At 45.2% G+C, this 15,654-nt stretch overlaps 1 long non-coding RNA gene across 2 annotated transcripts in view; it reads right to left on the bottom strand.

Moving 5' to 3' along the window:
• The window catches only part of LOC110404162, a 17,642-nt gene continuing 3,029 nt past the window's right edge, over window positions 1,042-15,654 (bottom strand). The window contains exons 2-3 of one of the 2 annotated variants that reach the window (XR_002442083.1): window positions 8,680-8,881; window positions 1,042-7,205 (exon numbers count right to left, since the gene is read on the bottom strand). This is a non-coding gene — a long non-coding RNA (uncharacterized LOC110404162). Of the gene's footprint in view, window positions 7,206-8,679; window positions 8,885-15,654 lie in introns of both variants that reach the window. The other variant, XR_002442082.1, reaches the window with a different exon arrangement.

Here is a 15,654-nt window from a genome sequence, read left to right as displayed (position 1 = left end):
TCCTAGGTGGGACCAGAAAGCACATAATTACATTCTGACTGGTTGGGAACTTCTTCATATTTAGGTACTTTTTTATATCTGGACACTTAACAGCAACCCTGGTATTTTTTAGCATGTCTTGCACTATACCACAGCAAAACAAAGGCGTCTGAAAGGTCTATGCACCAGCCTAACTCTCCATGCATTTTCAGCTGCTTCCTGTGCAATCTGTCCATTAGTTCTTCAGCCAATAGTTACTGTAATATGCCTACATTTCAGGAACATAAAGCCATGATTCTGTTTTCTGTGTTCATGAAACGATGAACATGTTGTGTTCTTTTTCAATAGCTGGCCTACATATACCGAAAAATTGACTTTTTCATGTAATAAAAATAGAAGTAATCTGGGCTGGAATCTGAAGGTTTGAAGATTAAATCTTGATGATAGCGTACAGGTGAAAGACTTAACAGGCTTACACTGGAAATCCAGTGTCCATTTCTGGAACAGAAACAAGTAAGTGAAGAAATGTTTGCTACAAGCCATTTTTACAGTGAAATCTTCATCAAAGCTAGCAGGTGTGGCTAATGGGCAAAAAGTAATGCCAGATTTCAGACAGCTGCTGACAATCCCAGTTTGTGTCACACAGGTGTGAATTTGATTGCTGAGAGCTCTGTCAAAAAGACGAACAACTTTTGGCATTGGCTTCACTGCAGTCAATGGCCAACTGTGGATCTTGTTATCACTGGAGGCGTGATAACTTCAAGTGGACTGAGACCTTCTTTGCTGAAGACACATACTGGTTTCAGTGCCTTAGTTCACAAAAGCTTTGAGGGATTCTATCAGAAAGAATAGCCATTTCAAACTTAAAAAAAAAAAAAAAGAAGAATCTGCTAGAAAAGATGAAAAATTAATTATTAATAACTTTCTTTGATTACGAGTCTTTAATGTATATTTCAAAACACTAGCTGATAAGTTTCTGCCATATGGAAAGTTAGAAGCATAAATAACAATCTAACTACGTACTAGCAGAAACAGACAAACCACCCCTTACCTTTTCCCCAAGTCAGACATCGGAGATGTCATAATCGTATCCTACTCTGATCTTGCTAAATTATTGTAAAATATTGGGGATATAAGCATCTCTCTGTAGGCTTTGTTCTGTAAATGCAGTTCTCTGCAAGTCCAGTCATTAACTTAATACATATATTACAAATGTAATTCATCTTTGCCTCGTCTCCCTTCCATAAGTCCTCTTGCCATCTAGATTGTAAATTAGATGTCATACTCAGAGAGCCGCGCAATTTTCCCAAATCTGTATAATTGCTGGATTCTTTCTGTTCTATCTCTAAAAGGCATTCTTTCTATAGGAGATTTACTCTGTGGCCTTTGATCTCAAATATTGGTTAAAATGACCTCCACATCTGTAGTTTTTCCCAGGCATCACCCCTATTTCTCAGGGTTTGCAGTGGAGCTCCCCCCCCACCTGGCATGCCAGTCATGCTGTAAGCATTGGTCCCTCTCTGAAGCAGCGCTGAGCTCTGCTGGCCTCATTTCCCTGTCCCTGGGACCACAGGCCAGGGGTCAGATGCATCCCTACACCATGCATCCCACTGTGCAGGGGGTGCTGGAGACCTACTGAAGGCATTTGCCAGCCCCAAGGTGAAGCTCCGGGGCCTCGTTCTGCAGTGCCCTGAAACCAGTCCATCTGGGCAGTCCTGCCAGCAGTGCTGCTTGCCAGGGCAGGCCGTGCGCCATGCTGGGCCATGATCTGGCACCATGCAGCTCTAGCCCTGCTCCACACACGGCTCTTCTGTCCGCCCAGAGCCAGTACGGGGCCAAGTGCAGCTGTGCCCATCTCCATCTCAGAATGTGAGGAGTCCAGTCCTGGCCCCAGGGTCAGAACAGCATCATGCTGCTGTGGCCACAGTCTCCCCCCACTGCTGTGCTCTGTGCCTCATGCTCCCGACTCAACGCCATCAGGCAGCACCACCCATTCCATCTGCCAGCAGTCCGCCTTCGGTTCCATCATCCAGGTGTTTCCTGCTGCCCACGGCACCTTCTGATGGTACCATTAGATGACAATCTTCCACAGAATGCAAGCACCCCATGCACCTAGAGTGCGCAGTCCAGCCAATGGGCAGCGTGGTAAACACCATATTTCATCCGCACACTGCCTTCAGCCTGTCCTCCCTCAGAAAATTCCCTCTGCATATGATTTTCCTCACTCCTACTGATCACTGTTTTAATTTAAAAGGTTTTTTAAAGGATGTGATTTTAATGAGTGCAAGGCTTAGACCAGAAATACTGTATTTCTTTCTCCTGAATGATGAAGTAGGCACTTGGACTCTCTGCATTGATTTCTAATCTGCCATTTCATACTCTGCCAGTGAGCCCTGTAAACCAGGCTCATTCAGCTGTCCCATGAAGGCTTCCATAAATAAGAATAGCCGAGGCTGGTTAGGGTGAAAGGAAGGAACTGAGGACCAGAGTCACAACCCTTAATCACCTACGGCTCTTCACCACAGCAGACCAGAGTAATCATAATAACAGTAATAATAATAATGAGAGAAGATGTGCATGGACTTTCATAAGGAGGAACTCAAAGCAGAGCTCTGTTCCTTGGTAAGCACACATCCCCCCCTTCCCAGGGAGGGTAGAATGATGGAGAGGCAGGAAATTATAATGGCAAGGATCTTCTGATAAGAAATGCAAATTCATGGGGCCTTTGCAAGTAGATTCATTCACGGCTCATACACAGATGCACTCCGGAGTGCACATGGATTTTGTCTTATTCACCATGTGCTCCAGACCCAGGAATGGGCTTGCTATGCTGCAGCCCTGTTTCCTTAGAACCCACATTATCCAAACAGCGCAGCAACTGTGCTCCCTTCAATCAAAACTCCAGATTTCTGATGAGAAATATCTATTATTAAAGTGACAAATGTCTTCCTTTCCCAGATGTAAAGGAGATCTTTATTCTTTGCTACTCCAAAGCAAAGTCTGGGTTTTTCATTCCAGGTACCTTTGGTTCAGAGATGAAGAATCATTATTTTCCTGTTCTTCAATACAGACACGTCAGAGATTTAATTTGCCTGTATTCTGATGAGCCACACCATGCGTACACACCACCTCCCTGTGTCTGGCTGTCTGCAGTGCCATCACAGCAGATCCCCTTGCACGGCTCTCAGCCACCCTCGTGCCCACCGCTATCATTTTTGTGGAGCCAGAAATATTCTTTAGATTCATCTACTGCTGTAAAGTCAGAGCTGTAAAGTCAGATCTTTTCCTCTTTTAAATGTGACTAGCTATTTACTCCCTAACAATTCTGCTTCAGAGCTGATTTAGCATTTTTATTGGAATGTGAAAGCTCTTAAAAGAAGAAAAAAAATCTAATCAGGCAGAAGAGATAGAAAACTTGCTGAATTTTTTCTCCCCCCTTTGCACCCCTTCAATCCTATCAAAAGCACATCTTCCATTCATTGCTTCCCGATGTCATTATGACAAGCGGCTACAAATCAATAGCAGAAGCAAAGGCAGGCCTAGCCCGCACTCACCAAGTGATAAAGATTCACTCTCAACCCCGATTTGCTAATAGCACATAATAGCAGCCATTGGCGCCCCGCATTAAATCATACATTTCACTCTGCGTTTATTATGGGATTTTTAAAACTCCTCACCAAATTGGATTTTCTCGACGGTCTCTAATTTCCACATTTATCATTTAAAATTAAACTCCTCAGTGGGGAGGGGGTTGGGAAAAGGGGAAGGAAGAGAGAAGCCATGCAGCTCTGTATTTTCCTCTTTCTTTTTATGAAAGCCCATAAATAATCCCAGGTATCATTGCCACCAGCCCTGAAGTTTTATATATATAAAATACCAGAACTTAGGGTAGAATAGCTTTAGGACTCTGCTTACCTTCATGCAGCTCAGCAAAAGAGGAGGAAATTAAAGAGAAGCCAATAAGGGAACAGATTTTAAAGTAAGAAATCCAATAAACAAAATAGTCAACAAAGCAAGCTGGTATGAAAAGCATTATGGAAAATTACTGTGGGCTTCCTCCACTGAAAGAGCTGAGTAGCAGGGATAGGATGGACCGTAGATTTAATAACAAACCAACAAACAAAGAAACAAACAGAACCTCATCCTCTCTTCCAGCTCACAGAAAATTCATATGACAAACGAAGTGAAAACTTAAGAAAGTTTCAGCTCAATGTAGGAAAGAAGCACAGACTCTAGGAGCAATGTAGATTGGTACAGTCTCGAAGAAATTCCTGCTTTACGAGGTGATGTGGATGACACATCCTATGATTTTAGTGATCATCAGTCTGTAGAGAACAGAAGTGACCAGGTAACATTTTCTACTCCCCCAGTACAAGAGCTGCAGTGTTCAGTGGACGCGTGTGAAAACCACTGCTCCCACCGCTCTGCTTGGCATGAGAGCACCGAGGCCCGTGGTCCTCCATCTGGTTTGGCCCTGAAAGGTACATTTGGACCACAAACTAATTGGAGCACTGCATACTAAGACATGAATTTGAATGTAATGTGAACAAAGGAAAGTGACTTCTGAAATAGAAGGCAGCGTGATAATAACATGGTGAATTAAGCTTTCGCTGCTCGTGTACCCAACCCTGAGATGTGAACTCAGCCTGCTATCTGATATCCAGTTAGCATCATCACCCCAGTTCACAAGCTACTAGGATTTACTAGGACTCCACTTAAAAGGTGCTGAAGATTTTTGTTTTGGTGAGTTTTGGTTTCACTAAAGAGCTCCAGAAATAAAATTCCTCATAAGGCATCACCAGTTCAACCACAACAAATCAACCGTATCATGGGCAATGCTCCCAGCAACCTCTGGCCTATCTGTGACTGCACCACTACCATTCTGAATCCCAGCTGAACGCGGGAGCAACTTCCATCTACTCTGAAATTATTTTATTTTTAAAATGTCCCTAATAGTCACAAAATACTAGAGCCTCTCCTTTGAACTATTACCGGAGAGCCTCACCGCCAGCTGTACTAGCCAAGGCAGGCAGTTTGAGTGCTCCCAAGTACTAGTCACCTGTTACAAAGAGAAAGATCATCCTCTCATGACTTTTCCCTCCTTGAAAGCATTGAAAGCTTTCAGTGAATATAGTGATTACAGATTTAGAACCTGAGTATTGGCCACCACTCAGTTCAGTGAGTCACAGATTGGATCTCTGGTACCTTCATAGAAAGCAATGGCAGAACATGAACCTGTCCAATGCAAAAATCAGATCACAACTTTCTGTCACAAGGGACATCTGTTTAAAATGAGAACATCAGTAAGAGTCAATGAGGGCACTGAGCAGGGGGAAAGAATGAAATATTTCAGGTTAAGAGCTTCTTTAACTTCAGCAGTCCCATAGAGTAAACAGCAAAGACAGACACTTCACATTAAGTAATTTTAAGGATGTGCTAGGGCCTCGTCTCTTCCCCCCCCCCGTCTACCTTTTCCTTGGCCTTTCCAATTCAGTTTGAGGTTTTCTGTTACCATTTCATTACTTTTCAGTTCTGTGTCTACATTCTGGCATATGAACACCTTAAGTGTCGATCTCTCTGAATACTTACCCTTCCCATGCCACCCACGTATAGCCGTTCTGTTTCTTACTGCTCCAGAATCTGAAATATCCTGTGGTTTATTGATTCACCCAACCACGCTTTGTCACTGATCTTTATCTTTCACATTCTTCCTGACTAGTGCATCAAAACTGGAAGCGTGCAACACATTACTCTTCAACTGATCTGCAAGGTTTTAAGACCACACAGTGAAAGTTCTCTCCCAGCCACCATCCTTCTTTCAGTTGCAATGGATGGAACAGCATCCTGAACTCAGTATCCTGAATTATTACAGTAATTCTGCAGCTCTTGAATAGACCACACATGGTGACTTCAGAAAATGGCTGTTTCAATCCTGTGCAAAAAAGAGATCAGCTTCTTGTGCGGGGAAATTATCCAACAAGGAACAGTGAACCAACAGTTACTCTGCATACTTTGATCTCTGCCACTGTAGGATGCAGCTCAGCAATCGCCTGTGAACACTTCATGTAAGGAGGAGTTCTTGAAATGGACAGCAAAGTCTAGGATACCCAGGGCTTAACGATTCAGAAAAGGAGTGCCACAGAAACATGTTTTCAGCAGTTGTGATAGGAAATCATATCCTGGGTTTGCACTTCTGTGGTAAAAATGACAATAGAAAGGTGGATCTCATTTCCATATTATAATTGGTAAGAGTTGGAAATTCATCCACAGCCAGGCCTCGCCGCTGCCTGGCCTGCCTTGGCACAGAGCTGCACTTCCTGCTGGAATGAGTTTTGAGCACGAAAACCTTCTCTCTTCAGGAATTATTTTCCCCAGGAAACTTCCCAGTTATAGTCCGTACTTGTTTAAACTCCATTGCTCAGATGCTTCACATTTTGAAATGATGATACGTACTACAGTATTTCATGCATGTTTGGTGGTAATGAAACCGAATAGATCATCTAAAAGCTTGATCTAACTATACAAATACAAACACTAAAAACAAACAAACCAACCTCCACCAAAGGTGACCTCATTAATTGGTACTGCAGAAACTCCTGTATTATTAAACCAGTCACAGCTACCATGGGATAGCAAGTGATCTATGTCCAAGCACTGTACTGCCCTGCTCAGACATCCCAGATGAGCGCTCTGAACATCAGGCTGCACAGGGATGCTTGTGCTCTTTCCTGTTGGCACTCAGGCACTTCATAAAAGAAACTGAATAATCACTGGGCTGATATTATAGCCCAAGGGTCAAAGTAGTACTTGGAACATAAAACAGTCAAGCTCAAGCCATTACTGCAATGAACACTGAATGACTTACAGAAATGACACGGCTGCCACCAAGCAGACTGCAAGAGGCTCATTGCAGGGCAGCAGCACCCTGACAGCCGCGTGCAGGATGCATGGGCAGCAGCACGAGCCCCGGGGCTGAATCCGACAGGTGCAGGCTCTGGCATCTCAGAGAATCTGGGGAAGCACTCCTGTACTTTCACATCTCTGCATTATGCTTCCACCAGCTGGTGCTTCTTCTCTGTCCCGCACTGCCCAAAATCAGCTTCCTCCCTCTGCTCCTCAGGTGTACATTTGTCACTCCACAAGCCTGCTCCAAAGCCCACATGGACAGTGGGCAGCGCAGCGTCCCAGCTGCCCAATATCTGCAGGTCTTGCTCGAGATTTGGGTCCTGGAAATGCACGTGAAAAGCAATGATGCCACATAGACACAGATTTTGAGGCGTACAACCAAAAAAAAAACAACCCACAGTTACATGTATCAGATCCTTAAAGCTTTCTAATTCAAAAGGCAAATAGCCTTTCCAAAATACTTAATGACTTAAATAAGCTTGAGTCAGCAAACATGTAAAATGGTGAAATCTCCCCAAAGTTTGCTTTTACACTTATTTTAATGCAGCAAGCAAGAGGGTTAGACAAAACAAATAAAGCTGAATTTCCACCTGTCACCTTCTTATGCTCCCATTTATGGTATCAGTGGGACTAGGCATGGCGGTCAGCTCTGCCAGATTGTCTCCTTTGGGAGAAACAGAAAAGATGGCAGAAGGCAGAAACTGTTTTTGTTTTCCTACCTCATCTGAGGCAGTGTTGACAAAGTATTTGCTTGTAACTTATGCAGAGACAAATTCCAAAGCAACCTAGCAGCAGCCACATGCCCTCTGAGCCCTGATTCTCAGAACACGACGGTTCTATAGCAGGCCCACTAGGCCAGCAAGCAGACCGCGAACAAACGCCACTGAAGCACAGGTGGCACAGAGCACCGAGTTTAATGGGGCACACTCCATGATATTCATTAGCGTTTAACATTTCTGTGCACGACCTCAAGGACTGAAGTTTAACACACAAATAATCAGCTAGCCAGAGGCCGAGATGCTATGATTCTGCTTCCACTTCCGTGGAACTGAGACAGCCCAGAGACCTGAGCCAGCACACCTTGGCTCCAGCTCAGCCAAGAACTAGACACAGGGCATTTCAGCAACATGTCCTCGTTGTTATAATTTGTTTCTTTCATTCTGTCAGTGCTCAAACTTGTTGACCTTCCAATCATACTTGCCCTTTCTATCCTCATCTTTGCTTTCAGGGAGGATAGCGGTTTTATTGCAGGGCAATTGGGAGTGTTCTCAGTATAGTCATTTGTCCGAGGCAGTTACTGCATTACTGTTACTGATCAAACAGTAACAGGGAGCCAGGACTCGGGTTAAGTGGCATTCCTACTTTTGGAATGCTGAAGGCCAAACAGAAGCACATTATCAGAGCAATGAAAAAATGTCTGCAAATTGAAAGCAACGCTGCGTGCCGACTGCCGGCAGGTTCCGGCCAGGGCAAGCCTCAATATTAAACACATTTATTATAAAATGCAAAGAAACCAAAGCAACGTTTATGCTTTCCAAGAAAGATGAGAAGGCAATCAGTGTAAGGAACGGGGCTCAAGTTTATGAGTATCTGCTGAAGTGATAGCTTCTGCCATGCCTGAATTTAAAATGATTCACTGCTGTCTTCTTAATGCAAAACTATATATGAATCTCTCCAAAAGCTGAAATATCTTCAAAAATATTCGTTCAAATAAGCTGGTACAAAACTTAGATTCTGTCTAGAACATTTTGTTGCTTTTAATTGTATGAAAGGTTTCTAGGCAATAAGGGTTACCTGCATTTTCACATCATATACTGCAAACAAAGAGGTATGGGAGATCTCATCCAAAAACGGCGTCACTGTGCTAATGCTGCACTCCAAGTAAGCTCTGCCAACCAGCAGAGCAGCACGGGGTGAGCACTCTGCTACCACGGCTCTGCGGCTTTCACTCGCCTGGCACAGCACAGCTGCCTGCCCAGGTCCTCCTGCAATGCACCTGCTAGGCAAGAAGCACAAGAGATATTCTTGCAGTGAAACAGTAACAGATAGAAATGAAGACCTGTACCTTTAAAGTTCTGAAGCGTTAAATCTCTGATGCAGAACTGCAATTATATCAACTTATTCTGCCAACATGGATCCTGGAGATTCATATCCAAACCAGCAAAGCTGATTAGTAGTGCGGGAGCTCCCTGCATGCTCCTTCAAAACACAATTAAAAAGAGTTTTATTCAGAGTAACACAGGGGTTACAGGGTCAGAAGAGTTTCCATTTCAAAAGGCAGCAGGATACAAACTAGCAGGAAGGGGAAAGTAAATTACCCAGATTTTGTGCTAGAAATATCATGGGTATTTAAGCAGCTAGGCTTCAATTTCTTACCAAATTTTTTTCCCTACTGTTTCTAAGGGAAGTAAAATACAGTAAATCAGTGCAAAGACAAACCCCTCCATGTTTGAGATGGTGAATAACTATTGTTCCACCTACAAGTGCAGATTCTGCCATCTCACTTCGGACTTCCCTGCTGATTCTCACAAAGAAGAGATAATAATACTCTTGATTTTTTAAATTTTAAAACTTGTTATGATTAACACAGACAGAACGCATTAAAAAATATGTAGAAGAAGCTTCAGTGAATAGATTTCTTGTCCAGCACTGCTTTAAGATATACAAAATGCAGTCTCCTAAGCCAGCAATCAGAAACCCATTCCGTTCAGCATCTGGCAGCCAGTGGTTCTTTACCCCATCCCTCATCCCTGTCTGGGCAGCGTGCAGCCCTTCTGGAGGCTCCAGAGAAGGTGACGCTTTGTTGGATTTTATATACATACGAAGTGAAGCAATGTGCAAAGTTTCTGTGAAAAGCAGTTCTGCAGGGACAACCAAAATCATTAAAAATTTTCTTGGATACAACTTAGGAGATGAGAGCTGTTGGATCCCACAGAAGCTAGCCAACAGCAAAAAATCCCCAAACCAACCATGAGTCACAGCAGCATAGAGTCTGACTTATCTAAATCTGAATGACTGATAAATCTTGAGTCATCAACCTCGTTCGAGACCTGCAGATCTCTGTGCCTTTCCTCAGACCAGCACAACTTGGTCTCACCATCAGAGGACATCAGAAGAGGGAGATCTTTCCTGCCTGGCTGCCAAGCAGCAGGCTTGTCCTTCATCTCCTGCTGGCAGCACTGACAGAAGGGTAGAAGCAGAAAAGGGCTTTTCTACATAGTTTCTCTAAATGTGTCTGTAAAAATAAACAGCCTCAGAACTCAAATTGCTTTTTGTTGTTTGTATGTTTCAATAGACGTTAGTGCTAATGAGAGTCCAAGCACCTTATGGCAAATGCTTCCATAGGACGGAAAACATACGGAGCAAGGCAACGCAGGCAGCTACAGGACTCACGCCCGGATTGCTAAGAACACGCTTCATCTGTCTTGCACACAGCTGCTCTCCAGCCTGGTCAGCTTCAGCTCCGAGTGCTTTTTTTCCCCTCACTGTTGCTCTCAACAGAAGAACTGAATACTTAAACCAGTTTGCAGCAATTCTGACAGTGCACCTCAGACCAGTTCTCACCATCCATGAAATCCTACTTCAAAGGGAACATCCCATATCCAGAGCAACTTAGTAGATGCTAACTAAGAGAGAAACATGTATATTTTGCAGGAAGTGATCATGTAGTGAAAATGTTCCCTGGCTCTTATATACACATTAATTATTTCATGATACGTGGAACACATAAATCTCTGTACTAGTTTTTTTTAAAGAATGAGCCTTGTAACGATTGGTTTCATTTCAGTAGCATTGGTCAGAGCACAGAAAGCAGGATACCCCTGGGTAAGGCTGCCAAACCCAGTCCCTGTATTGCTTTCCTCAGCCCCGTCATTTCCGTGCACCAGAGCCGTGTTCAGATGCTCTGCTGCTTCCCACTGCAGACCTGGCCAGGCCGCAGCACGGATGGCTGCTGGAGCCTCAGGGACGCCCTTTGTTCTTAGGTTCTCAAAATTTGTCAGCTGCAGTGAAGCAAACTGGATTTTGTATTTAATTTCACAGAATCTTCCCTCCCACCTCCTCTCTGCAGACCACAACTACTGCTTTTCCCACGCTTCCTTCCTGAGCACTGGCCCTTGGGAAAGAGGACAAGAGGCAAAATGTTTACAAGCCACAGACGCGCCCCAAGCTGCGCCTTCCCGGAGGTTCGGTAGCAATGTTCCTGCTCTTTGTCTTACCGATACCAAAGATCTTCAGAAGTTTTTGTTTTCAGGCTTATCAACTCAGTTTATTTGCAGACTGACTGACCGAGACACCCACACCCAGGGGATGTCAGCGGGACTGCACGCTGCTTTTCACCCCAAGAGCAGAGCCCATTATAAATAACACTAAAACCTTTGTGAAGATGACTGTCCTCTCCACAGCTTGCAGCCTGGAGGCTTCATTATTGCATTGACCATAATTCAATTCATCCCTTGCTAAAAGGTCTATTTCTGCAGCCAACCCCCACCCTTGAAAATACGTCCAACTAATAATTTCCGATTAATGCAGTCAATTACTAACTCTCCCCCAGCCCCTCACTATCACCTGATTGGGCCATAACGGAAAGGAAGCAGCAACTAACCAGGGAGGAATAGAAGTAGGGGTAAAATAGCAATAAAAAGTAATTACATAAAAATGCTAAACATATTACATCTGTTAGTTTGCTTAGCCCAGTGGACTCGATAATTCCAGGTTTTGCTATTGTCCACGCTCAGACAGACAGTAATAAGAGAAACGGGGAAAGGATCTTTCAATAAGATTATTAAATCAGTGCATGAAAAATAAGTCGTCATTACATTGCAAAAAAGGGAGAGAGAAACTCGCTGAAATTTCTTTCTGCAGATTTGCCTTTGTGATCTGCAAGGTGCTGTTCTCCTGCTTACACTCTGTTACCCTGGCAACGTACTCCTGTAAAATAAAGATTATTAAAGCGCATATGATTATTTGGCTGCACAGTGAATGAGGCAGCCGCTTCTGAAATTCCTTATCAGAGAAATTCAATTTTAGGCCAAATTGTGTTTTCACTGCCTCTCAGCTTCTCCCTCCCCCCGCAATACCAATAAAACCATCATCTCCCCAGCCGTACATGATATTTTGTCACTAACTCTTTCATGCCTTTCCTCTCCCGTTCCAGGTTTTATTTTCATTCTGTCAAAGCAGAATGCTTTCCCCAATTTGTAGGCTTTTTTTTTTCCCCTCCATACAGTATTTTTTTTCTGTCAGCTTCAGCCTTTTCTTCCCTGTGCACGCAGCCAGCATCAGTCAGCCACCTCCTGCACGACAGCAGCAGTGGGAAGGGCGCTTCTTCCCCGGTCCGTGCGGTGTCAGACCGCGGCAGAGCCTGAGAACAGGGATGGGTCTCGGAGGGGCTGCCTACCCTTTGTGACCGCGTTTCCTGACGGAGCCTGGTCTGCTCGAGAGGTCCCGGCGGCCTCTGCTCGCAGCTCATCCCAAAAGCACCTTTGGAGAGCTGTGTCCAGCCCACAGGAATCCTCGCCCAACACCTATCTCCCATCAGCCACCAGCACAGAGCTCTGTTCTGACCCATCTGCTGTCTGGGCCCCACTCCCCACGTGTGACAGTGAGCAGTCTCTGAAGGCACCGCGTCCGCATGGCTGTGCCCACCAACGCACGTCGGCTGCTGGAGCTGGGCTCTGCCAGGGGAACCGGAGGCAAAGGGCCCTTCCCGGACACCTGCAGGCAGCTCCACCATTAAACACAAAGCACCAGGCGTAGGCACTGCCGGACCTTATCGCTATAGCATAAACAGGTTACAAAGCACAACGAAGGTCTGAAACACGCTTTCCCCTGCAATCGCCCACTACTGTTTATTCCAGCATCGCTCGGAGGCCCCGTGGAGTCCGCTCCGCAGACAGACGGCAGAGCGGCCTTCCCCGCAGCTCCGAGGCTAACAGGCGCTAACCGGACCCGAGCCAGGAGGGCACCCCTCCCCAAGGCAGAGGCCTCTCCGGCCGAGCGCTGCCCTCCGCCCGCAGCCGCGCGGCGCAGCAGGGGGCGCTGCCGTCCCGCCGGGTGAGCGCCGCGGGGCCGCCGCGCAGGGCGGGCCCGGCCGAGCGCCCCGAGCAGCGCGGGACGGGAGGCGCGGCCCGGGCCGAGGCCAGGCCCCTCCCGGGGCGGCAGAACGGCTGAAGGGCACGCGGGGCGAAGCGCGGGCGGAACGGCGCGGGGCTGCGGTTGAGAAGCTGCGCGCGTGAGCTGCCAGTTACTGTCGGAGCCGGGAGAAGAACGGGTGCTGGACGGCACGGGACTCGTTGCTGTGCTCCGTCCTGCTCTGGGGTGGCACCTCTCCCGTAGCGGCTCCTGAAAGCTGGCTGCTTTCACAGCACTACCGTTTTTAGGATCTTTCATTTCCCTTCTGCAGTTTTAATTAAAAAAACAACGAACCGTTTAAGCAGATGAGTGGAAAACAGGAGACCGCGCTTCTCTGGAAGAGGCCCCGCTCTCTGCATCCCGGGGCTGGGCAGGAGCGCGCGGGACGGCTGAGGGCCCTCAGCGCGAGGCCGGGGCTGAGAGCAGCCGCGCAGGGAACGTGGCTGGTTCGCTGTGCTCTGGGGATTCTGCTTCTTCAGGTGGTGCTACAAAATTGCACCGACTCCAGAAAGGAAATGAAATCGCTTCTTTTAATATCGAAGTTGTAATTGTTCCTATTTTTTCCCCTCAATGTTTAATAACCAAGCCTAAGCAACCAATAGTCTTTGTGCAGTGATTACGGGGCAGCTGCAGCACAGCCAGAAAGACAGAAGGCTGCTGAAGGAAGCACAGTGGGGATAAAAGTGATTCTCAGAGCTAACGTGCTTTTTTTTTTAAAAAAAAAAAAAAAAGATGGAACAGAGAAGGCACAATTACCCCAGATTCAGATCTGCCGAAGCCCTGACCTACTGAAGCTTCCCACACCTCCGCTTCTCCTCCCCATCTTAAAATGAGGGGAATATCCAGCACCTACCTTGCAGATAATTGCAAGGATAAATACCTCAGGGGATAAGAGTTAGCTGATACAACAAAAATGCCCAATATTGTCAACACTACGTACCCCATGTCTAGCCTCCAGTTTTGTTGCATGCTGCAGCAGATAACTACAACTAATCAATTAATAATGAGAACGCAATAGGAAAGGAGATCAAAAGGCATCGAGTAGATTTCAGCAGATAGAGTACTCAAAGATCCCAGCTTTATAAAGCCAGTGGTTTAGAACAGGTAGTACCAATTGGGAGAAAAAGCTTAAGAAGGGTTACACGAGGCAGAGCAGAGGTCCACACCTAATTATTACCTAAGTATTAAAAATAAATGACAGAGAAAACCAGTGTTCATATCTAATATCCCTGCAAAGAGCTGACATGCCCCCAGGTAAGGTTTCAGTGTGTGTTCTGGACAGGTGCAATGGACAAAAGGTGCAGAGCCTTCCCAAAGCGTGGACCAGCAGCACCCGGGCCCAGTCTCTCTGAAAGACGGCAGTCCGAAAACTAAGCACCCTGGATGTGCAGGGATGTGAGTTGCTCTTCTTTTGGCCTTTTCAAGTTGTTTTCTTCTGTCAGTGACACGCAACACTATTCCCTTGGCTAGCATTGTTCCAAAGAGCCAGTAAAATATCCTTCCCAACACAGGTTTCCCAATACACTATGGTTCCAGAATGAGTGACAGAGCTAGACAGCTTGCAGTCTTATGACAGGAGATTCAGAACATAAACTAAATACTTGTATTTCTCAGATGACATAAATTCAACTTTCAGTTAAAATGGGACAAGAAATCTGATAAACACTACAGCATTTTGGTGCTACACTACCTGTCTTGGATCACCTCTTGATCACCTGGATTCAGCGACATTAGTGGTCATAGTTTCAAGGAGCTAGTATTAAAAACAAACAAGACCCACAACTCTCCAGGCCGAGGAACATACCATGGAAATAAGAGAATCTGTAAAGGACTTAGGGAAAAGGGACAAACAGTTGACTGTAAATTCCCTGCCTGCCTATGCTGCTGGAGTCTGAACTTTTAAAAGGACACTGGAAAATTGGAGACGGTGCAGAGAAGAGCCATAAAAATTATTTCAGAACTGGAATAACTGCCTCAGAATGAGAGACTTAAGGAGCTCAATCTGTTTAGTTTATTAAAAAGATCAAGAGATGGCTTGATTACGATGTATAAGTACCTTCAAAGGGAGAAAATACCAGGTCCTAAAGGGCTCTTTAATCTAGCTGAGAAAGGCATAACAAGAACCAATTGCTAGAAGCTGAAGCCAGACCAGTTTAAATTAGAAATAAGGCACAGAGTTTTATAGTGAGAATGATTAGATATTAAAAAAGCTACCCTATCAAAGGAAGGAGGATTCTTCATCTTTTAATATCTTCAAATCAAGACAGGATGCCTTTCAGTAAAGTAAGCTTGAGTTAAAAAAAAAAGGGGGGGGGGGCTTAAGACAAGGGTAATTGAATGATATTTAATGACTTATCACAGGTAAGGAAAGCCCTAACATCTTAATTTGGAATGAAAGCTTGAAATTTGGCAGCATATAGCTTTGGCAACAGGTACACTCCATTTGCACTGTGCAAGAAAAACTGCCTACATCTGGCTATGTTATTAGCCTCAGAGAAATATCAGATTACATATGCCAATCAGAGATTTGATAGTTTAAAAGTTGATATCATTTCTCATTATTTAGTACATTCCATCTCCTATAAGGCCAAGTGCTGACCAGACCCATGGCAATGTCACTATAAACAAATCTCTTGA

Source organism: Numida meleagris, chromosome 10 (assembly GCF_002078875.1).
Source record: "Numida meleagris isolate 19003 breed g44 Domestic line chromosome 10, NumMel1.0, whole genome shotgun sequence".
NCBI lineage: Eukaryota > Metazoa > Chordata > Aves > Galliformes > Numididae > Numida > Numida meleagris.
This window is presented reverse-complemented; position numbering and strand designations above follow the sequence as displayed.